The sequence below is a fragment of the Thermobia domestica genome, chromosome 14 (genome assembly GCF_964235325.1).
Source record: "Thermobia domestica chromosome 14, izTheDome1.hap1.1, whole genome shotgun sequence".
Taxonomy (NCBI): domain Eukaryota; kingdom Metazoa; phylum Arthropoda; class Insecta; order Zygentoma; family Lepismatidae; genus Thermobia; species Thermobia domestica.
This window is the reverse complement of record NC_137467.1, coordinates 153,645,443-153,670,200: the sequence shown is the minus strand read 5'-3', so window position 1 is coordinate 153,670,200 and position 24,758 is coordinate 153,645,443. Positions and strand designations below refer to the sequence as shown.

General features: G+C 38.1%; 1 long non-coding RNA gene across 1 annotated transcript in view; it reads left to right on the top strand.

Annotated features, from left to right (window-relative positions):
- The first annotated feature begins 9,387 nt into the window (after positions 1–9,387).
- LOC145670733 (uncharacterized) overlaps positions 9,388–24,758 on the top strand; it is a 248,725-nt gene continuing 233,354 nt past the window's right edge. The window contains exon 1 of the long non-coding RNA XR_014128402.1: positions 9,388–9,669. This is a non-coding gene — a long non-coding RNA (uncharacterized LOC145670733). The remainder of the gene's footprint in view (positions 9,670–24,758) is intronic.

Here is a 24,758-nt window from a genome sequence, read left to right as displayed (position 1 = left end):
TAAGTTTCTTATGAGTCTTCATTCTAATCCTATCTTTTTTAGAACTTCCAACATCAATTCACAATTCATGTGGTCGAAAGCCTTTTCTAGATCAATAAATATAACAAACACATCTTTCCCTTTTTCTATAAACCAATTCCCAAGTAACGTAAAATTTACGACTTTCTGAAAATCAAGATTTTGCACACTCGCCGGTTTCTTAACCATGAGAAATGTGATATTCACTATTTTGTGAAAACATAGGCGACCTTGACGTTTGCACTTCATTGTTTCATGTGAAGAAGTCTATTTTTTATCTTTAAAATGAACGAGAAATTTGTTTCTTCTTACTTAATTACTTTTTTGCTTTATTTAAACTAGCCTAACTATGCGGAAATGAAATTTATTACATATAAGCATAATAAAATTTGTATTAAATTTGATTGTAAATATTATAATTATATACATTGACTAATTAACTACGTATTGGTTTATTTCTTGTAAACAGTATGTAGGAAAAGTTATTTCTAACTAACTAACTCGAGAGCCTGTGGGAGCCCGGAGGTTCAATGCCGCTTTCACGAAAGCTCTCCAATAAGATCCAGCTTTGACTTCTATCCTTAGCCTATAAGATCCAGTTTCTACTTTGTATTCCTACTTCTGCGAGTTCTATCTTAACATTGTCCTGCCGACTGTGCTTAGCTTTTTCTAGTAATCTTTTTCCGATTTTGTTTCCAGTTAAAATTTTGAATGCGTTCCTATTTTCTTCCATTCTGGCTACATGACCTGAGCATCCTATTCTTAATGACACTAACAATGTTAGATAAACGGTATACATTAAGCAGTTCCTCGTTATGAATTTTGCGCCAGTTCCCATTCCCGTCTCTCTTGGTTCCGAATATTAAGCTCAGGACTATATTCTCAAATACTTTCAGGTTGCGTTCGCATTCTTCTCTCAACGTAAGTGACCATGTTTCGCAACCATTCAACACAAATGCCATAATTATTAACTATATATCCCTATAAAACAGTGGCGGTTATAGAAAGGATACCCCTGCTGAAGAAAGAATATAACTCTTTTAGAGTAATTTCAACTTCTCAAGACGACAAAAGTACTTTTTTTTTCTGACAGCACATTAAACCAAAAATCTACTTACAGTCTATTTGACAGTACCAACTAGCAAATATCCTCAGCTATTACAGGGGGTAATATTTTGTTCCCCTTCGGAACCTCCTATCCTTCTGTGCAGGAGTGAAGGGATGTAAATCTTCCCTGGCCTGCTGGCAGATCCAGAAATAGTCGCTTGCCCTTCTAAGGGAAAATACAACTAACTCTTTTTATGTTTTTTCAACGACATGAGACGATGTCAAGGATCTGTTTGCCATTCTATTGATAGTACAACTAGCTAATATTCCCAAGTGTTACAGCAGATAATATTTTGCGCCCCTTGAAACTTTCCATTCTTTTCCTCAAGAATAAAGTTATATGGACCCTCCGTGGCCCACCGGCAGATCCAGAAGACAACGCATGTTGCCCAAAGGGAAAATACAGCTCATTTTATTTGTTCTCTTACACAAGACGATAAAAATATTTCTTCTGTCAATATATTAGACCAATAACTTGCTCTCAATCTATTTTTACTAGAAAATAGTTAATACTTCCAAGTGTTACTGTGGATATTTTGCACCCTCTCTGAATCTACCATTCTTCTGTGCAATAATGGAGAAATATAAACGTTCTGAGGCTGAGGTCGCTCTACGGATCTCTTGCAAAGCAAAAAGGAAGAATTAAAATAATTTTTTTTTCCTTTGAAGAGTTATTGTGTGGAATAACGAACAGACGGATGGATCGACGCACTAGCAAAACAATCTTATAACGGCATAGATCCATATATATATATATATATATATATATATATATATATATATATATATATATATATATATAAAGTTCATCGCTATTTCTTACAGGTTTAGACTATGGAGATCAATATTGGTACCGGAAGTGGTCATAATTTCTACCGCTTCCTGTTTTAGTACGTAGTTAAATAAGATCGGAGTGGAATCTTTACCTGCAACCCGGAGGCCACATCATAAGACCATTTCTTACTGTATGTTGCTATTCTTGCTCTATTGTCTGGAAGTGATTGGGTAGTCCGCAGTGTTGTTTCTGAAACTGTGATCTTCGAGGTCTGTCCGTGTTGTTGTCTTTGGCTAGACACACAGCGCCCGTGAAATGAAGAGACGACCAGTAAGACGCGCACTTGGAACTTGTGCAGCGTTGATGATCCACATATTGAGACGGCGACTCGCATTCCATCTACATCCGAAAATGTCGGACTCGCAAAGAAAACCTTTGTTATTATTACATTTGGGCTCTGAATCAGAATCAGATATTGATGCGGAAGACAAGGTTTTGCTTTATTCCTTGGTCAATAAGAAATTTAAATCACAAAATAAGTATATTCTGCAGGAAAGGAAAAGCTCTGGAGAACTTAAAACTACACCTATGATGAATCATGCTGATTTTACCAATTACTCACGAATGGATCGAAACCAGTTTCCTGAAAAATACAACTTTTCTTCTTGTATACCTTGAAATAATACAGAAAGTCAAAGGAGATTTTAAAAAAATAAACTCTTTAAATGCACGCCGACCTGTTCAGAATACGTGTGGTACTACTACGTCTACGTCTACGTCTACGTTTGGAACTAGGTCTCAAACAAGCGCCATGCAATTGTAAACAGACGCGAATAATGCTATCTAACGTCATATTCGTAATTAGCGCTGTTCTATTTAAATATTGTAAATTACAAAAAGGAACACAGTACTGCTTCACCTCATACGTGTTATAAGTGTCCCAATTTGCGCCTAGCCTAATCATTGCCCAGGCGACGAGTCGAGGCAAGAAATAAGGTTTTTTGTCTTGTCTCGAAAATTTTCTTGAAATCTAGTCTTGTCTCGGTACTTGAAAAATAGTTTATCGTCTCGACTGGCTTCTCGAAAAGTTTTTCTCACCTCGTCTAGAGTTCTTTTCTTGTCTCATCTGACTTCCCGAAAAGCTTTTGCCACCCTGTCTAAAATTGTTTTTCTCGCCTCATCTGTTCTCGAAAAGCTTTTGTCACCTCGTCTAGAATTTTTTTTTTCTATCTTTTTCAGCAGTGTTCTCAATTCACAAAATACACAAGTAAGAGTGATAACACACCGTTTCTAACTTTACATGTACCACACAACAAATAATGGTTCCCGATTGCAAGTTCTACCCAACAGTTCTTTTAACTAGTTGAACACTCAGAATTCTCACTCAATTCCCACTTGAACCACCAACATTCAATTCCCATTTGAAAATTCAGAAGTTCTAGACTCAGTTGAACCTTGGCAACGAGTGTTGGTACGGAAGAGAGTAGAATTTGCATTCACGATTTATATTTTGAATAATAATTACGGGACACGGGATTTTCTTCAGAATACATAGGAACGTAAAACTCAAAGATTTTCTTCAGAATACATAGGGACGTAAAACTCAAAGATTTTCTTCAGAATACATAGATATTTCTTTTGATTATTAAAATAAAATCAGGTCCGAAAGTGTTATGGCAAGTGAATGAGGATGTAAGAATTAGGGTTGCCAACTCTGGAAATTAAAAAAAACGCCCCCACCCCTCAAAATTCCCTATGATATAGATCTAAGTGTTAAGCATCTTCGTTCGGATCTATCCATGGGAAGAAAATATACTATCGTAAATAAAAGTGCATTAACATCTGTATTCTGCATATCCTTCGTACATTCACTAATAAGCTTAATAGATACGTTGTACTATAAATGAGAAACTGATATCAGCAGTGATCATTTTATTGTATTTACCCGTAACTGCCAATTCTTTAAAATTATCAAAGCAGGTGAAGAAAAGTATATTAATCCTTACGTGACAATTTTGGATTTGGAAAATAAAATTTATTTTTTAAATTTATATACTTTCAACTACACACACACACACACACACACACATATATATATATATATATATATATATATATATATATATATATATATATATATATATATATATATATATATATATATATATATATATTCAACTACAGGAAATTGCTTTAAGAAGTCCTTTTTCACTTTCAATAAATATAAAATTCCTTACAAGTAAATTTCAAATTTTCCTTGGTACAGTACCTGTCATCTCTTTAAGATTATTTAAACAGATTACGGTGAAAAGTGACAGTTTTGGATTTATAGAATGAAAGTTAATTTTTAAATCTATACTTCGAATTAGATTAAATTGCCTCGAACTAGATACACATTTGAAAAAGCAGGTCATAAAGGGTCTGGTAAGAAAGTCTATCCGGTCACCGGCTTTAATCAAAATAACAGCAATATTTCCGCCCAGGCCGGTCAAAAACCGGCCAGTTGGCAACCCTGGTGGAATGAGAATGTGCGAAGATACAGTTGTACCCTGGGAAAATGCACCGACGTGGACACGATGTTGTCCACCACGAACTTACTTGGCCGGAGAACGAACCCGGGGACCCTATGCACCAGAGTTAAGCACTCTACCACTGAGCGACAATGTCCTTCGTATCTATATAGAAATAAGGGAATATGATATATTAAAGCATGTTCAACGCAGTAGCATCATTTCAGATTTGGCTAAGGGGGGCAAGACCCCTTGATATAAGTAAAATTTCGCGTTTTTCACTGACTTACTCCTATTCTATTGATAAAATCTATATAAATCTCAAACTCGGGGGGGCAAATGCCCCTCCGTGCCCCCCTAAATGACGCCCCTGGTTCAACATACAACTGTTGCATTTAAGTGACTCATAATGACAAGTAAAGTGTCGTGGTTTCAGTTTCTCATTTACGGTAATCTTGCTTGAATGTAAAATACGCATTCTGTTCATCAGATAGCCTATTTGAGAGTCAAAGGAACGTATCAGTACGATGCAGAAGTCTTCACAAAATTTCTGTACCTCCCCAAAATCTACTACATTGAGGATAAAATTAGGATCGGGAATTTCCCGAATACTTGTAGATCAAGCTTTCTGACCTTGAGAGGCAATTGAATCATCTTTAACTGCCTCTGATTTCTGAGAAATTAACTACGTAATGCACATACACTCATATGCAATCGTCGCACACTTTAGTGTTATTAGTTTATGCAAATGATGGAATTGAATGACCTTACTTTACTACCTTTATCTCCATTTATAGACTTTGTTCTAACAAAGATTTGAGATTCAGCGGGTTCTCACATCTTATTGAGATGAAATGAAATTTCAAATTTTTCTTCCCACGTTTATCAATGTTCGAAGTGAAAAAAAAAAAACAGAGGGTGTGTTTTATTACGATTTCAACACGACATACCGGCCATCTAAATGTTGAAATTCAGTGAGGGTACGGTGCCTAAAAGATTACATTTCTATTTACATAATGACTGGAAACCACTGGAGAGCTCTCCTGCAGTTAGAACGGGGGAAGGGGGCAGGGAGAAACTTGGATCCCTCGCCAATGACTTTTTGAAAAAAAAAAATATCCCCTTATGTTGTATTATAGAGAATTATACACGAAAATGGTCAAAAACCGAGTTTTTATATTAACAATTTCCTGCAGAAAATATTACAGACCCCCCACTCGACTGAGGCGTATTCCAAACCCCCGGAAGAATCGCCCCCACAGCAGGCAACCTCTAAATCCGCTCATGCTCAAAACACGACATACATATATACGAAACAAACAAATCAATGTGGTACTAGATGAACTTGTTTGAAGACACGTCATTTTAAAAAGAGCAGTTAGGAAAAAGATAACAAAAATGTCCGTGTGGTCAACTGAAAAATTATGTACATAAAAAATAATATACTTTTACGTGCAAAGCTGTTAGTCAATTATTGTGTATAAAAATGGATTTATTAAAAGTATCTACCATCTACTCTCCCGTGACGGTATGTCTTGATCACTAAAAAGCCGGAGGCGGTATGCCTTCATCACTGAACAACCAGAAGCGGTATGACATACCACCGCATGCCGTCTCACTTCGACCACTGACGCTTATGTTTTGCAGGTTAAAGAAGATGGATGAATAAAGATAGTGAATGATTATAAACCAGGAGAAATGTAAATGCAGGAGGAAACGGGACACCTTCAAGAAAAAAAATCTGAACATAATGTTGTCCACTATAAAAAAATGAAATGAAAAAATGACTGGAAAGTTTTACGTCCCACTGTTATACCGGTTAGACTAAAGGAGACGGTGATGATTGAGTAATGAATGAAATGGTGGAATGAAGAAAGTGGGAGGAAAAGGGAGAACCCCGAGAAAACCCACGCACACGGTGTTTGTCCACCACAAAGTTCACTTGGCGGGGGCTGGAATCGAACCCGGGACCCCAAACACCAGAGGTGAACCCTCTACCACTGAGCCACAGCGGCCCCTGTCCACTATAACGTCACGTAGTTCGGAGTCAAACCAGGCACCCTTCGCACCAGAAGTTAAGCGCTGTACAACTGCCCCACTTTAGTGCCCGTCTTACATCTGTTGTTTGACTGGACACTGAGAAATAAGCTTCATCTACTATTACACACGAGACGAGATGAAATGAGAAATAACGTTTTCTGTCTCGTCTCGTTATTTTTGAAAAAGTTCGCGGAATTTTCTTGTCTCGTCTCGATGTTCTCGTCTCGTTTCTTAATCGTCTCAATTTTTTCTAATCTCCTTTCGTAAATTCATGTGCCGTTAGGGACAAAAGTTCTTTCCGTTTGGAAAAAATGTATTTTGAGAATAATGCTGGTATGACTGGAACGTACTGGAAAATTACAGTCTTACTAATTTACTGTTAACTGTACTCAAATTGTCCTGCCTAGGGGGCGCGGTGGCTCAGTGGTAGAGCGTTCACCTCTGGTGCTTGGGGTTCCGGGTTCGATATCAGCCTCCGCCAAGAGAACTTTGGGGTGGACAAACACCGTGCTCGTGGGTTTTCTCGGGGTTCTCCCGTTTCCTCCCACTTTCTTTATTCCACCATTTCACTCATCTCTCATCATCACCGTCTCCTTTAGCCTAACCGGCATAACCGTGGGACGTAAAACTTAAAGATTTCATTTTCAAATTGTCCTCCCATTCCGAAGTTATTTACCAAACCTAATTTCATACCAGGAAAGAACTTTTTTCGTTCACTGTACAAAATTTATGCCTTATTTTTCCTTAATTTTATCTAGAAGATATTAAAAACCGTCCATGTCACGAGAGGTCCACGAAAGGTGTGGTATAACAACATTAAAACCATATTTATTATTGAAGTAAGGTTGTGTAATGACTTGGACACCTTTAAGCATATATAAATGTTCTTCATTGTATTCGTACAATCATTTTATCAGTTTATAATATATTACTATAAATCATGTAGCAGTAAAACGGTCTTTCAGATTTCTGTCAACAAGACACGAGGAATTTCTCGTCTCATTTATATTCCCGTCTCATTTCTATTCTAGACTCATTTCTATTCTCCTCTCGTTTATATTATAGTTTTTTTATCGTCTCGTTTCTATTCAAGTATTCTTTCTATTCTCGTTTCCTTTCTATTGTCTTGTTTCTATTATCATCTCGCTTTTCTCGTTTCGTTTCTATTCTTTCTCGGTTCTATTATCGTTTCGTTTCTATTCTCGTTTCAATTTTATTCTCGACTCGGTTCTATTAACGTTTCGTTTCTATTCTCGTTTCGTTTTTATTCTCTACTCGGTTCTATCATCGTATCGGTTCTATTATCGTTTCGCTTCTATTCTCGACTCGGTTGTATTCTCGTCTTGTTTTTATTATCGTCTCGTTTTCATTCTCGTTAGGTTTCTATTCTCCTCTCGGTTCTATTATCGTTTCATTTCTATTCTCGACTCGGTTCTATTATCGCCTCGTTCCTATTATCGTTTTGTTTCTATTCTCAACTCGGTTCTATTATCGTCTCGTTTTTTATTCTCGTTCCGTTTCTATTCTTCTCTATGTTCTCTTATCGTTTCGTTTCTATTATCTCTTCGTTTCTATTATCGTCTCGTTTCATTTCTATTCTTGACTCGGTTCTATTATCGTCTCGTTTGTATTCTCGTTTCGTTTCTATTCTCGACTCGGTTGTACTATTGTTTCGTTTCTATTCTGGACTCGGTTCTATTATGGGGGGCGCGGTGGATGGTCATTCGTGCTCCTGCTTTCGAGCAGTTCAGATCGCAAAGCCTGCTGGGAGCATACTTCATACGATTTTCACACATTGGTAGTGTGGTGAACTTAGTGGCATCTTTCTCTTGCCTATTTAGGCTCGTACGTTTAATATTTGTGGTGATTCCAATTTCTGTGTCTAGAGAATTTGAGCGTCATGTCTTATAAGAAAGAATTACAATACAAATTCATGTTTGATAAGCGTTATCGAAGTTCTCGACCTAATTCCAGTCAAGTGTACCAATGGCTGTTGGAGAAGTTTCCTCGCCTGTTTGACCAGATTTGTGCTCTTCAACTTCATGAAGAAACTTTTAGTATTTATATTAAGTTTAAATCAATCAAAGATTATGACCAGTTTGCCTCGACAGTGCCTGAGACTGTGACCTTTAATCACATGGACGGTAACGTAAGTACAGTAAGAATTTTGCCAGCAGAAGACCCTGTGAAATTGGTGAGAGTTTATGATTTTCCATTGGAAGCTCCAGTGCAATTATTGGAAGAACATTTTCGTGCCTATGGATTGGTAAGGCGAGTAGAACGACAGTATTGGGCGGCACCGTTTCCTACAGGCATTGACAGTGGTGTACGGGTCATACATATTGAGCTAACTAAGCATATTCCCTCTAGATTGATCATCCAAGGTTACAAAGTGAATGTTTCATATGAAGGTCAGCCAATTACTTGTTTTTTTTGCCAGAGCACGTCGCATACCGTGTCTAATTGTCATTTGAAGAAGAAAAATAGTACTATGGGGGGGGAAACCGACCCCGCCGCCAGTGGTTATGACTGAATTGGGGAAGGTATGGCGATCAAATCCGCTTCCGGCTTCTTCCGATCATGTAAGTGACGAACCAAGTTTATCTAAGACTGGGTTTGCAAAGGATAACAGTGTTCCCGATGAGTCTCAGTTTCCTGCTTTACCAACGAGTTCCGTCGCGCCTTTACCATTACCAACCATGTCGTCAGTATTGGAGGAGAAAAAAAGCTTGGTGTCTGAGCAACAGCCCTCCGAGTCGTCTCTGGTCTCTACGATACATTCGGAGAATCTCAAGAATGTGGATGTGCCCATGTGTCCAAGTGAACCCCCCCCCCTCGCAGGGTCCTGATCCTCTTAGCAATTCCGTTATCTCACCCAGTGCTACGATGATTGCCGTTGATCCGGCTTCCCAACAAAAACGCCGAAGGGTATCTAGATCGACTACAAAAAAGAAAGAACATACAGCTGTTGTTGGTGTTTCTCAAGGTGCAATACAGTCCAAGTCACGTGATCACAGCCTCAAAAGCCGTGCAACGTCCGATTCCGAGATATAGCGTGCCTGCATTGTGTGTTTGTTTTTTCTTTTTTGCGCCTTCAGTTCACGAGTGTTTTTTTAGTTGCATTGAGTTGTGTGTTTAGCAAGAAGAAGCTTTCTTTTTCCAGTTTTTATGTGCTATACATTTCTTGTCTACTGCAGTGTCTTTCTATGGGCGATACAAGTAAGTTTTTGTTTGTATTGCTGTTAGTGTTTTTGTGTGGAAGTATGGCGCAGATCAATGCTTTTACTTTAATTACTCTCAACATTAATAGAATTAGTTCTGCACAGAACTTAGTGTTATTACAACAATTTATTGAACGGAATCGTGCAGACGTTTATTGTTTAACTGAAGTAACATTTCATACATTTGACTTTCTCTCTGACTATAATACTATAGTGAATTCCGAAAAAACCACTGGTGTCGCGATGTTAGTACGAAAGGGTCTACATTATGATAGGATTATGCTATCTCCGGATGGGAGAGCCATCCGTTGCTATATTAACGGTATATGTATTATTTGTTTATATGCCCCTAGTGGTTTTCTTAAAACACGAGAGAGGGAAGATTTTTTTTCCAGTGTCATTCCATCGTTAATACCTCCTGGTCTTACTTATTGTTTATTCGCCGGCGATTATAATGCGGTGATCGACGCACGTGATTCGCTCACACCATCACCTCCCTGTCATGCCTTAGTTGAGTTGGTGGGAGTTCTTCAGCTCCATGATGCTCTTCTAGCATCTCACTCTAAGCATGCAATGACGTACACCTGTACTACGACACGAAGTCGCTTGGATAGGATTTACGTCGATGCTCGCTTAAGTAAGGCTGTCCTCGCTGTCCATACAAGGCCTGTATCGTTCACAAATCATGCAGCTGTCTTAGTTCATTTTAAGCTGCCTTTTTTTCTTCCGGCGGGAAGGGGACGTTCCTTCTGGAAAATCAACAACGAAGTGTTGTTAAGAGAAGACACTGTTGAAGAGTTTACCGAGCGTTTTAAGTACTGGCGTAAAATGCAAAGTTATTTTCCAACGGAGGTGGCGTGGTGGACTACTTATTGTAAACCCAAGTTCCGTAGTTTCTTTCAATGGAGAGGGAAATTGTCCCAACAGCACGATCGTCAGCTATATGAGTTTTATTATAGGGCACTATGTGACCTCTGGGCTGCACAGCCTTCCTTACTTAATCTGGCTTGTATTAACGATATTAAACGAAGAATGCGTCAAATCGATACTCGAGTATCGTTGCAGGCGTATTTTCAGACGATCTATATCATTGTTTTCCGGAAGAATCGTCTTCCTTGTATCATGTGGATCGCCTTTTTCGACAGCGACGAGCTACATGTATTGAATCGTTAGAATTGGCCAACGGCGATACCATTTCTGACCCTTTACAGATTTTACAAGAATTTACGCAACACTTTATAGCCTTCACGAGCGCATCGCATTCGGATTTTCTTTTTGCTCCTGAGTTTCTATCAGCCCTTCCCCAGAGGCTGCCTGCAGAAGCGTGTCAGGCTCTATTGCGCCCAATTACGGCTGACGACATCTTGGCGGTTCTCAATAAGTCTAAGGGACGTAGTTCTCCCGGCATAGATGGCTTGAGTGTATCTTTTTACCGTCATTACTGGCCTATTCTTCGTGGTACCCTTGTGTCACTTTTTAATTCCTGGTTGTCTAATGTGCCCTTTCATTCTAATACTGCGGTTGTCGCACTTATACCCAAATCGTCCAAGGCGAAGGTTGTGGCTGATTACCGCCCTATCTCTTTATTGCCAGTTGATTTGAAATTATTTACTAAAGTTCTTACAGCCCGATTACGACCTATCATACAGAAACTTATCAGTCCGTATCAAGCAGCCCTGCACGAATCGAATAACATTCAATTTACCCTTCGTACTCTTCGAGACCTCTTTGCATACTTTCAGTCTCGCGGTGTCCCAGCCGGAGCGTTAGCAGTAGACCTAGAGAAGGCTTATGATAGTGTCGATCACAATTTCCTTCGTCTAACCCTCGACGCTTGGGGTTTTCCCGCAGCTTTCTGTCAAGTAATTTCGAATTTATACACCACCGCCACGTTTCGTCTCCAAATTAATGGACATCTATCTGACCTCATTCCCTTAAAACGAGGTTTGCGCCAGGGCTGTAGTTTAAGCTCTATTTTGTTTTCTTTAGTTATAGACCCTCTTCTCCATCGTTTGGCGCTAGTGTCTCCCCCAGGCCCTACCCTCTTTACTTGTCAAAACATCTATTGTTTCGCTGATGATCTGACTATCACAGGGGTCGACGCAGTTGCTCTTCAGGGTGTCTTTCCGGTTCTCAAACGATTCTCGCGTTGCTCTGGCCTTCAGTTTAATGCAAAGAAAACTCAAGTGTTACAATTTCACGGCTTTCAGTTACCCTCTCCTACCCCAGGTACGCAGCCTATACCGCATGTGACATCCTTAACAATTTTAGGGATTCCATTCACGTCCCTTCCCACTCCCCATTATGAAGAAGTTTGGCAACCTCTCCTTACGCAAATTCGAGGGTTGTTCTTCACCCTCCGCTTTCGTCGACTTCATTTATGGCATCGCATTCAATTTATCAATATCTACGTGGCAACTAAATTGTGGTATAGGGCTCGGGTATTTCCCCTCCCTGAGATTTACGCCAAAAGATTTGAATCTCTGTTCCTTTGGCACATATGGCGGGGTTACTATTTTCGCATCCCCAGAACTGCCATTTATCTCTCACGTTCCCGCGGTGGTCTCGGTTTAGTTCATATCCGTCTCAAATGTCAAACTCTCTTCATGGCAGATTCCTACGTTGGTCTTTCATCCGTCGATTCTATTACGAACCATTGGTTTAGTTGTTTTTGGCCGGAGTAGGCTCACCCTGTCAATCCCCCTTTTATTCAATTTGCCGATCAGTGTCCGAAATATGTTTTGATCTTTATTCGATATTGGATTTATGCCGGGGTGCCTTTGGTCCCTCAGCAGCACAATGCTCGCTCATTATATTCTGTGCTCTTCACATTGTCCTCTCAGACGACTCAGTTACGAGTAGTACAACAGTTTCCACATATAGAGTGGCAGCAAGTTTGGGCTAACATTTGGAACCCAATCTTACCTTCCTATATGCAAGTGTTATGGTTTCAAGTAGTCCATCAACTTACCCCAACACGTGCGCGGCTTTATGCTATACAACGAGCACCTGATGCTTTGTGTACTATATGTCGTTCTGAGGACACTTTGGCTCATCGGTTTACAACATGTGAGGGAGCGCCAGTGATATGGAACGCCTTGCAGGTGATGGTGGGTCGTATCACTCGTCGTCCGAGTGCACAGTTTCACATTAATCATTTGCTTCTGCCGGACTTTCATTTCCCCCCCCCCCACTAAGCATCGTACAGTGCTTTTCCTGCTAGCCAGCACTTTACTATATTTCCAGCGGCATATCACGTTACTGGATGCACGCACTTACTTTGATTTTCTTCAACGTACACACCGGAAATGTTATTCTCCGCAGCAGGAAAGGATTTCTTTTAGTAGGTTTTTAGAAGTGCTTTTGTCATGAACTAACGTTCCTCTCTCGTTTTTATTATTATTATTATTATTATTATTATTATTATTATTATTATTATTATTATTATTATTATTATTATTATTATTATTATTATTATTATTATTTTTGTTTAAATATGCATTTATTTATTTCTAGTTCTCTGCATTTATAGTTGTAGACCCAGAATTGGTGATTTTTGTATTTATGTCTAGTGCTTTTCTTGTTTAGACTCAGCTAGTTGAGTCCATTTTGTATTTCTCAAGAAGGAACTAATAAAACTAGTGGCTCAGTGGTAGAGCGTTCTCCTCCGGTGCTTGGGGTCCCTGGTTCGATCCCAGCTCACGCCCTGTGGGGTTTTTGTGGTGGATATACACCGTGCTCGTGGGTCTTTTCATGGATCTCTCGTTTCCTCCCAATTTCCTCATTCCACCAATTCATTTCTCATGATCACTGTCTCCTTTAGCCTAACCGGCATAACAGTGGGACGTTAAACTGAATGATTTCATTTCATTTTCGGTTCTATTATGCTCTCAGTTCTGTTATAGTCTCATTTCTATTCTCCTATCGTTTCAATTTTCTTCTCGTTTTCATTCTCGTCTAGTTTCGGTTCTCGTCTTGAAAACAAGACGATAATTGCCACGTTTTTCTTGTCATGCCGAATTTGAAAATGTATTTCTTTTCTCGACTCTTGCCGTTACGAGACCAGATATTTTTATTTGGTCTCGTGACTACGCTTAGTTTTATTCGGTTTCTTATTACGACATTTAGTGACGTTCCCAAACTAAGATCATTAGGGAGCTAATAATTTTACTTGAAGAATCAATAAAGACAATGATAATTATTGCGGACACAGTGAGTATTTATTATTATTATTATTATTATTATTATTATTATTATTATTATTATTATTATTATTATTATTATTATTATTATTATTATCATTTGTAGCAGTAGTAGTAGTAGTAGTAGTAGTAGTAGTACATATTTCAGTTGCAAAAGATATGTTAAGAAACTATACTGTTGAATTTCTTAACAAAGAAAATAAAAACATGAATTTTGCCAAAAAAAAAATCTATAAGGAGAATCACACGAAATGAACATATATCGAATATCGATAGATATCGTCAAAGGAACCGTTACCCGTGAACTCACCGTTCTCGGATTCACTCCATTAAGAAACCTGACCGAGCTATCTATGGCACAAGCAGAACTTCAAAATTACCTTTCGTTCAAGAGGTATCCTATGTAGTAACGGATTTCTTTAGACGTTCAGATGGTAACGGATTGACTTCATTAAGAGGCCTCATCCCGGCGGAATTAAAATACCGCTAATTTTGCAGTAATTATGTGATATCTTCAAATAGATAAAATATAATCGAAATAAGGAACAAGAGCGTCCTAGACAACATCATTTTACATGAGATACCGTTATCACGACTCACTTATCTGCTTTCGATTTCGAGCCATTTTGAAAATCGGCATTTATTTTCGCGTTTCTAAACGGATGAAAACGGAAAGCCACTAGGTGACTTGTGATAACGGTACCTTACGCAAAATAATATTGTCTATGGCGCTCTTGTTCCACATTTCAATGATATTTTATCTATTTGAAGATATCACATAATTACTGTAAAATTAGCAGTATTTTAATTTCGCCGGGATGAATTTGACCAAGATAATCGATCTAGCTATTTGTTACAACAAAGCAAAAATCAAAAGTTCGCTTTTGTTCACAAGCTATCGAAGAAACGAAATGAAATTTGATAGTTTAACGTCCACAAAATGTTGGGTAGGCTGAGAGAGTCGGATAATTAAGGCAAGTGAATGATGATGGAAGAATTTGTGGAATAAGAAAGTGGAAGGAATTGGGAGTGCCTCGAGGAAATCCACAGACACGATGTTGTCCACCACAAACTTACTTGAATGGAAATCGAACAAGGGACCCCATGTGGGCCTGTAGATCGTGATCAAGGGTTCAAGTTGGCCAAGATGTGTGAGAGGGTAAGTGGATCGTGGGTCAACAGTACGTAATCTACTGCAACCCCTTCCACGACCCACTCCGCTTAGTGTACTGAAGAACAATCTTCTGAGCACGGATGAATTTGTTTATGTTTTACTTTCAAGGCCTCCATTTTCTTCCTTTTTCATTTCTTTCAATTTACTTACTTGAAATGAGTATATCTAAATGAAAAAATAACATTCAGGCACTTTTTTACATTGGCATTTGGTATTTGTAATTGTAATAATAGCAATAGGACTTACTATTTGATTTTCTTGACACAATTGAATTTTACAGGGTTTCTTTCTCCTTCACGTTGGCCTTCTTTATCTTGATTTGGGACTTTCAAATTTCATCCTTTTTTCCCACTGAAAAGTACCTGTAATTCGACAATGAAATAATTATATATGATAATTAAATTGAAATTCGTCATAATATGGACCCATGACCAAACACTTTACCATTTTATATCGTAAAGGTCAGTTCCACCGGTATTGTATCAGAGCGATTGACCGTAGAAATTCAAACACTGATTAGTGATCATTTCACAGTCTTGTTTTATTACAAATGTAAACTCTTTAGTCAGTAGAGAGGAGGACGTGAATCATGAGTTGATGACGATTGTTTTTTGTGGATAGTGGTTCAGTTGAGTTGAGTTGATTTTGAGTTTAACGTCCCTTTCAACAGGGAGGCTATATGAGACAGGACCTACTTATTAACGTGGAATCCGAACCACGTGAGCTCCCGCGTGGTGGTTCAGAGTAGATCATGGTGGATCAGAGTAGGTAGTGAGTCATGCTGGGTCATAAGTTAGAGTGGGTCTGGTGGGTGGTGGGTTACGGTGGGTGGTGGGTCAGTAAGTCATGGGTCAAGTTTTCATTGACCCACGCCACTAGCGTGATTCCAGCAAAAATAATTTTTAGGCACACCGTGATCTTAAACAAACATATTGCAGGAATAGAAATAGGTATTTGTATGACTAATGAAAACAGCTTCATCGACAAAGCAAGAGACAACTTTGGACTAAATTAACCACAAAAAATACCCGATTTTTTTTTAAAAAATGGCATATCTATTGGAGGCATATTTATCACATACATTATAAAGAAATGAATTTTGCAAGATTGAATACAGCACAACTTAATTGCAAAACCATATGTGACGCGCGCTGCGATGTCTCAAATTACTATTTCTCATTTCATTTACGGTTTATCAGTTTCTTTAATGCATACATTAACAGCCAAATGGCCAGGCAGAAGTGTGTATATAATGGATTAATTAGGACATGAATAATTAGCGTTTTAGCTACTGGAAGATTGGCCTTTAAAGTAGGACGGATGTTCATAACTTCTGTACAAGATAACGATGCTGAGTGTTGAGAACCATCTGTAGAAAGCACATGATCTGTTGATTAATTTTTAAAATTATATCTACTTCTCATGAAGGAATAATCGTGCATGCGTGCTAGCTTGATTAACTCATATTTATAGTAATGACATATAAAATTGAGGCCTCTCTTTAGTCTTCCAAACTATGCTATGTATAAAGTTGGGGAAGTCTTGTACTACGGCTGTGTCCGTCTGGCCAATCGTCCTTGCGTCCAATCATCCCTCTGTTCGCCCATCCTGAGACAAATATTCGGACCCAAAAGGAACAGGAATAGGGAATGGTAGAAACTTCATAGCTAGGAACTACATAATTTATATCGTTTACCAAACATTGTTAGGGTCATCAAGTTTAGGAGCCTCAGGTGGGCAGATAATGTAGCCAGAACGGAAGAAAGTAGAAACGCTTTCAAAGTTTTTAACTGGAAATCCAATCGGAAAACGACCATTAGGAAGACCTGAGTGTAGATGAGAGGACAATATTAAGCTGTTTCTCGTAGAAATAGGAATACAAAAGCAGAAATCGAATCCAGTTGGCTAAGGACAAAAGTCAATGGAAAGTTTTTGTGAACACAACATTGAACCTCCAGGTCCCATAGGCCGTAGAGTTAGTTAGTTTAGATAGCTCGCCTGTTTGTGTATTGTCAGATAACAGAGCAAAAAGCGGCAAGAGATTTCTGGAATCGACTCACCGTTCCAAGAAGAGGTTTAGTCTCCTGCACAACCCGCTATTGAAACTGGTAGTGCTAGAAATAAACAATTTCTTGTTTGAGTGTTGATCACCAGAAATTAAAACGGTAATAGATAGTGGGAAGCTATTTTTGTGGAATCGTTTCAACGTCCCGAGAATAGATATCGTCTCGAATCGTAATACTTCTTTACAAATCGAAAGAGGTGAAAATTTATATTTTTCGGTTTGGGCATTGATCGCCATAGTGTGAAACAGTAATATAGAGTAACAAGTTTTTTTTTTTTTTTTACTTTTTTATTAATATGGATCAATAATGGAAGAATATGTTTCATCTCCGACTCCATTCTTTTATTATTGGGGGGCGTGGTGGCTCAGTGGTAGAGCGTTCACCTCCGGTGCTTGGGGTACCTGGTTCGATCCCAGTTCGCGCCGTGTGGACTTTAAGGTGGACAAACACCGTGTTCGTGGGTTTTCTCGGGGTTCTCCCGTTTCCTCCCACTTTCTTCATTCCACCATTTCACTCATCTCTCATCATCACCGTCTCCTTTAGCCTAACCGGCATAACGGTGGGACGTAAAACTTAAAGATTTCATTTCATTTCATTTTTTTCCATTCTTTTATTGCAAATGGACTGTACTGCATGGGTCAGAAACATGGACATTATGCAATAAAGATGTGTAGAAGAATAGAGAAAATTAGTTGGGTCGAGCGGAAAACGAATCAGAAGGTAATAGAAATTGTCGGGAAGAAAATAACAATTTTAGGTGTTATTAAGAAGAGGAAAAGAAATTGGTTGGGACATTGACCAAGAAGGAACTATATCATGAGGGTCATACTAGAGGGTATGGTGGCAGGAAAGAAAGGGAGGGAGTGAAGGAGGCTGCAATTGATGGACGATATCAAAACTGAAAAATCATACGCAAAGACAAAGAGGTTAGCGGAAGACCGTGGAGCATGGAAGCCAATGCCTATAATAATAATGAAGTGCCGGTATTAGAAATCAACTACTACTTCTGATTTCAATATTAATCTCATACAACAAAAAACGGTACGGAATATCGAGTAATGATTTTTAATATGGGTTCAGAATTTAAAAAAAAAATGATTTCAACCCAATTTTTATTCTTCTACTGAAACCAGTTGATATGAATTCAGCATCTCAAAAATTGATTTCATTTCAATTCTTATTTTTCTATTGAAATCAGTTGATATGGATTTAGTATCTAAAATAATGATTTAATATCAGTTCTTGTTCTTCTACTGAAACCAGAAGTAGGCTAGTAAACGCTACTACAACTCCCAGTTCCAATACGGATTCCTATACAATCGTTATTTCTAAGATATAACGAGGAAATGTTTTTATGTGGATTCAACGTCCGGGAAACAGGTTTTATCTTTGGTCTATTCCTCTATTGCAGCCTGAAGTTATAGATGAAGTACTTCCGGTTTTACTATTGAAATACTTTGAAAGTCTACCGTAATTTCGCATGTCAAAAGAAACTCACTCGTTTTTAATAGTACTTCATCTGATTTTTGTTTCGTAATGAAATAATTACAAGGATGGTATACATCGTACTCGATCTGGACAGCTAATTCGATCTTGATGAAACTTGATGTTAGTACTTACTTTAGGTTTTGTAAACAAACTACAGAGCGTTAAATAGGTAAACTCTATGTGCAAACAACTACGCAAGATGTGAAGAAACTCTATGATTCATGTCTTTCCTTCGAGACAATACCTCACTACATATCATTGCATTGCCTAACTCCATGAAACGCACAGGAATTTTGTCCGTAAGCATCCAGAAATGTTTAAAAAGCATGTTCTCATGCTGCACAATGCGCAAATATAGTTCAAAGTTCGGTGCAGAGATCAAAGGTGCCCACTTTGGAGTAACCTCACTCAAACTCACGCTCGCTTGACCTCACACTCACGACACCTTTTCCTCATCATGCTCACTCGACCTCACGCTCACAACATCCTTTCAACATCACGCTCACTCGATCTCACGCTTACAACATCCTTCCGACCTCACACTCACATAATCATTTCGACGTCACGCTCACTCAACCTCACGTTCACGACATCCTTCAGACCTCACACTCACATAATCATTTCGACATCACTGCCAATCGACTTCACGCTCACTCATCCTTTCGACCTCCATGGGACTCTCCATGGGTTTCAGTACGAAACAATTTCCCATCCACCGTATTTTTCCAACTTCTCTTCCACCGCCTGACCATCTCTTCCTGCATCTCAAACACTTCTTGCGAGAGAAGACCTTTTCCGATGATCGGCTGATGCAGTGTGATTTTGAGAACTTTTTCTTTGCATTGCATACTCCATATTTCTTTCGTCGCGAATTCCAATCGTTGGCTGAGCGAAAGCCAGCGACTAGATTGCTTAATCATACTTTTTTTTCTTTTGGAAATGGGACCCTTGAGGTTGACATTTCATTCGTACCAACCTAATAATTATTTTAAGAATTTAATTTAATTTTGTCCATTGTTGTTTTTCAAACTTAAGTTACAAACCTGGTTTTTTAAAAAATGTTATTGATTTCGTGGCTCTGATGATGTTTCAATGATGATTATTAACAAACCCGGCGACGGTTCATTTTCTAAAATGAAATTACTAAAAATGAATTTAAAAAATCAAAATCACATAGCAGGCATGCACACAGAAATTTTTGTTGAGAGAGATCCAAGCTTTGGGGACACCCAATATTACAAGCCACTATGCATAATATTGAACGGATATTATTCCGTACCCGCAAAGACGATAAGTAATTGTAAAATACTTCCACCTATATCTTAAGGAAAAAAATGATTAAGAGTCTTCATCCCGGAGAAATTAAAATACCGCTAATTTTACATCAATTATGTGTTATCTTCAAATAGATAAAAGATAATCGAAATGTGGAACAAGAGCTCCCTAGACAATATCATTTTACATGAGAAACCGTTATCACGACTCACTTATCTGCTTTCGATTTCGAGCCATTTTGAAAATCGGCATTTATTTTCGCGTTTCTAAACAGCTGAAAAAACAAAGCCACTAGGTGACTTGTGATAACGGTACCTCACGCAAAATAATATTGTCTAGGGCGCTCTTGTTCCATATTTCAATTATCTTTTTTATCTATTTGAAGATATCACATAATTACTGTAAAATTAGCGGTATTTTAATTTCGCCGGGATGAAGACTCTTAAACTAGATTGTTTTTGTAAGAAAAAGAGTACATATGAAGTGTGAGATGAAATTTTCATGCTATATCAATCATTTCTCTGTTAAACAAATATAGTTTTATTGAGAAAATGTACAAATATATGATGAGTTAGGAAGTTTTAGGGGGTCCGGATCAGTTGATCCCCTGTGAGTGCGCCACTGTGACAGTTTCAATAAAACTGTCTAAATTTAATGAGCACCCAATATGAGGTACAACAGTATTACAAAATATTGGCTTTGGTAAGCTAACACATGATTTGCTACATCAAAGTGTATAAAAATCAGTGCATAATGTTAGTTTTGTTGTTTGGGAAGCTACGAGGCCATTTCCTCAAGTACTAGGAGCGGTAGCGTACGAAGACATTTATTTCGGAGGGAGGGGCTCCAGACTCAAGATGAGGGTATTTTATATTAAAATTCCTAATATTGCCCCTAATTTTACACAAAAGTCGAAATTTCGAGGAAGGGGGTCCGTACCCCCAGGACCCACCCCCTCCGTAAATTCCTAACTAGGAGGCAATAGTTTAAATTTACCATTCCCCTCCTCTAAGAAAAAGAAGTAGTTGACAAGAATGAAGTTACTTGTGAAAAACCCAAGGAGCGCATACTTGCTCTTTAGACAAAATTTTATTCCATTTTGCGTCCTTGAAAGCATCATTATCAAATAATTAAAGCTAGATTGTTTCATTTTCAATGGAAAATTGTTCCTCCCCGGAAAATCTCATGAACGCAACTTGCACTCCAGGAGGCGGCGATTAAAGGGTCAGTTGCTCCCCACTTTTTTGAAGTACCCCCTTAATGTATATATTTTCATTTGGAAATGTAAAGTTTTTTTTATGTATTACTGGTTCATAGGTAAAAAAATAGTGCCATATAATATTTTCCGTTGCATGAGTACGTATTGGTTATTTGTCTTTCCATGGAATTAACAAAACTACAGGAATTGCTGTTTTAATTGAAATTCAAAGCATTAATATTTCAATTGTGTATTTCTTTAAATGTCGTATCATATGCTTGTAGTATTTACTGTCTTTCATTTTCTAAGAGTAATGAGATACATTTAATGGCATGTGTGGAATTAAAAATATAAGTTGTTCATTCATCCCCAGTTTCAATATAACTTCTACAAAACAAGCCTCATTATTCATTATTATGATTAATATTATGCTTTCTATTCAGTTGTTCTGCAAATTTGTTATTAAATAATTTGATCACACAATTTTCCAGACAGAATTTTCAGATGTTGATGAGCAAGGAATCAAATCCCTTCTTACACCATCTTTGTTTAAGAGTACAAAAGGCTAGTACCTACTTGCGTAGCTCTTGTCAATTTGCTTAATAAAATATGAAATGGAATATACGGTATTTTAACTGAAAAAGGTAGTATCCTATTAGTTATACAACCTTTCGTCGAAAGTGTTAGAAACAATCAGGAAAACTAGCATTCATATACAAATATTCAGATCATGTCTTGCTCCCCCCCCCACTCTTAACGTCCAATCGCCGCCACTGCTGCACCCTAGAATGCCCCTGTGGATTCCCTTGTGGAATAGGTTACGATTGCGAAGAGGTAAAATGTTTGTGTTATTTTAACTTTGAATATCACCTTCACATAGTTCGCAAAGCAGTAATGAGCTCTACAATATTAAACGGAGCGGAATGGTGGACAACGAAGAAAGAAGAACAGTTGTACGTTGCGGAGATAAAGATGCTGCGAAGAATGTGAAGTGACACGGAGGGACAAAATTAGGAATGAATTGATCCGAGAAACAGTAAAGGTATAGCCAATAGTAGAAAAGCTACAAGAAAGTAGACTTCGATGGTTAGGATATAAAAAAAGAAGACCTTCACAATACCTGAAGTGATTGTGTGAACCTGAGGAGATTGTGTGAATTTTTACAGGTTAACTTGTTAACTGCCCTTACAAAATATTAGTATTAAGTCACTACGTGTGGCATGGCGATCCATCGCAATCACACGATAATCAAACGATCTGACCGAATATCAATCAATTTTGCTTCTATGAGGTTGACTTGTTAACTTTCTATAAATCATGAGTATTACGTCACTACACACGGCGATCAAACGGTAGTTTTAGAGGATCAAACACAATCAAGCGATAATCAAACAATCTTGCCCAATTTCATAAATTTTTCTTCCATTATAGGGGAGGGCTAATAAGTTAACTTTTATCCCATACTTAATTGTGCGTATTATGTCACTACGTGTGACAATCAAACGATCAGTGCTGAGTATCAAACGACAATTAAACGACCTGTCTTAATTCCAATCAACTTTGATTTGTGGCTTACTGGTTAACTTATTAATTCCCCTACAAATTTATGCTTATTACCTCACTTCAACGATGATTCTAGGCGATCGAACACAATCAAAGGACTATTAAATAATCAAGTTTAATTTCAATCAATTACACTTACATGGAAGGCTATTAGGTTAACCTTTAACTTTTAAAAATGTTGCTTATTATGTCACTATGCGTGGTGATTAAATGCGCTTAAACGATGGTCAAATGACCTGGTTTAATTCCAATCAATTTTGTCTTAATTGGGCGAACAGTTTAATTTATTGACTAAGCCTACAAAATATGCATATGATGTCACTACGTGTGGCGATCAATCGGAATCAAGCGACGATCAAACGATTTGCCCAATTTCAGTCAATTTTGCTTCCATTGGGCCGAACTGGTTAATTTTCTACGAACAGGTTATGAGTATTACTTCACTACGCGTGGCGATCAAACGATCACCAAACCATGTGGCACAATTTTGATCAATTTTGCTTCCACGAAGGGGCTAACAGATTATTAAGTGTTACATCATTACTTGTGGTCATCAAACGCTTATTTCTAGCGATAAAACCAGGGGCGTCATTTAGGGCGGCAGGAGAGGGCAATTGCCATCCCCCCAAGAGTTTGAGGAATACATATACTTAAATCGATTGTCTTCTAATATATAATACAAAACGTGGAAGTCTTATGTCGGCGATGCTCTTGCTCCCCTCAAGCGAAGTCTGAAATGACGCCCCTGGATCAAACGATCTGGCCCAATTTCGACCTATTCTGATTGTATAGAGAGCTAACAGATTAATCCGTGAGCCCTCTCTACAAAATTATGGGTATTACATCACTACGCGTGGCGTTCAAACACGATGAAACAATGTGGCCCAATCCTGATCAGTTTTGCTTCCATAAAGGGGGCTAATAGGCGGCCGGGTTGAATTGATGAGTTCCATTGCGAAATTCAAGTCTTCCTCGCTAAACTATTTTCATTTCGAGTCCTGTCTCTGATTTTAGTTCCAGTTTTCTTCTCCTGTCTTTTAACAATGAAAAACAGCGTGGTGTACAAACGTTAGACGTTTCTATATCTTATTTTGCTGTATAGTTCATGTTATTGTGTACTTAAAACCTTTCCTTGTGCGTTAATACATTCTTCATTTCCTTGTTCTATTAGCGACCACTAAAGCGTAAGTGCAGAGATCAGAGAGAGAAAGGTATAAATAGACAGAGAAACAAGAGTTCGGAGACACAGGATAAAAATATAGTTTCCTGTTATTTGGAGGAAAATAGTAATTATGTTAGCAATTTTACAGATAACGTCACGTTTATACTTACATCATTGTTGCATATAAACTCGAAATAATTTTCAATGTCATGCGACAGGGCAATAATTAAAGGTGAAGGTGACTGTACTAGAAGAGATATTTGCAAGTGATTTTCCTCCATTATTCATCAAATACCAGTGTGTATGAATAATAGAGCCCGATTGGTAGCTCTGATGTTGCGAGACAAAGCAAGTGACAGAGGGGAAGGAACAATTTCCTCCACTAGAGCTACTTAAATGATATCTTGTAAATAAACATCGTAATTATGAAAAGTTCCACAATGAAGACCATCTGTCTAAAGGTCACACAATTTGCATATAATAATGTAAATTGTTGTGTTACGAGGGTGATTCAGAAAGTAATGCTTTTATTTGTGTTTGACATAGCACCGATACAAGTATCAGTGGAAAGCTTGCAATGTCAGCTACAAATGGTGGCATCATTTTTCAACATAGTTGCCATTTAAGGCAACACTCTGCGCCAACGCGAAACAAGGTTTTTCATGCCGTCGGAGAAGAATTGTGGTGGCTACTGGTGACACCATTCTCGAACTCCTACTTCCACCTCCGTGTCATAACTAGAGATATGGGTCGGGTAAATACCCAGTGGATAGGTAAATAAAAAATGGGTATTTACCCGGGTATTTACCACTTTTGTATTTACCTACCCAAAAAATGGGTATTTTTCAAAAGTTCAACTATCCTGAAGTTTTAAGAATTGTTAACCATACCGGTGAAGTTTTTTCCGGATTTTGGGTCTCTCGAGCGTGGTTTTTCGTTCATTCACTATAAATATGCAA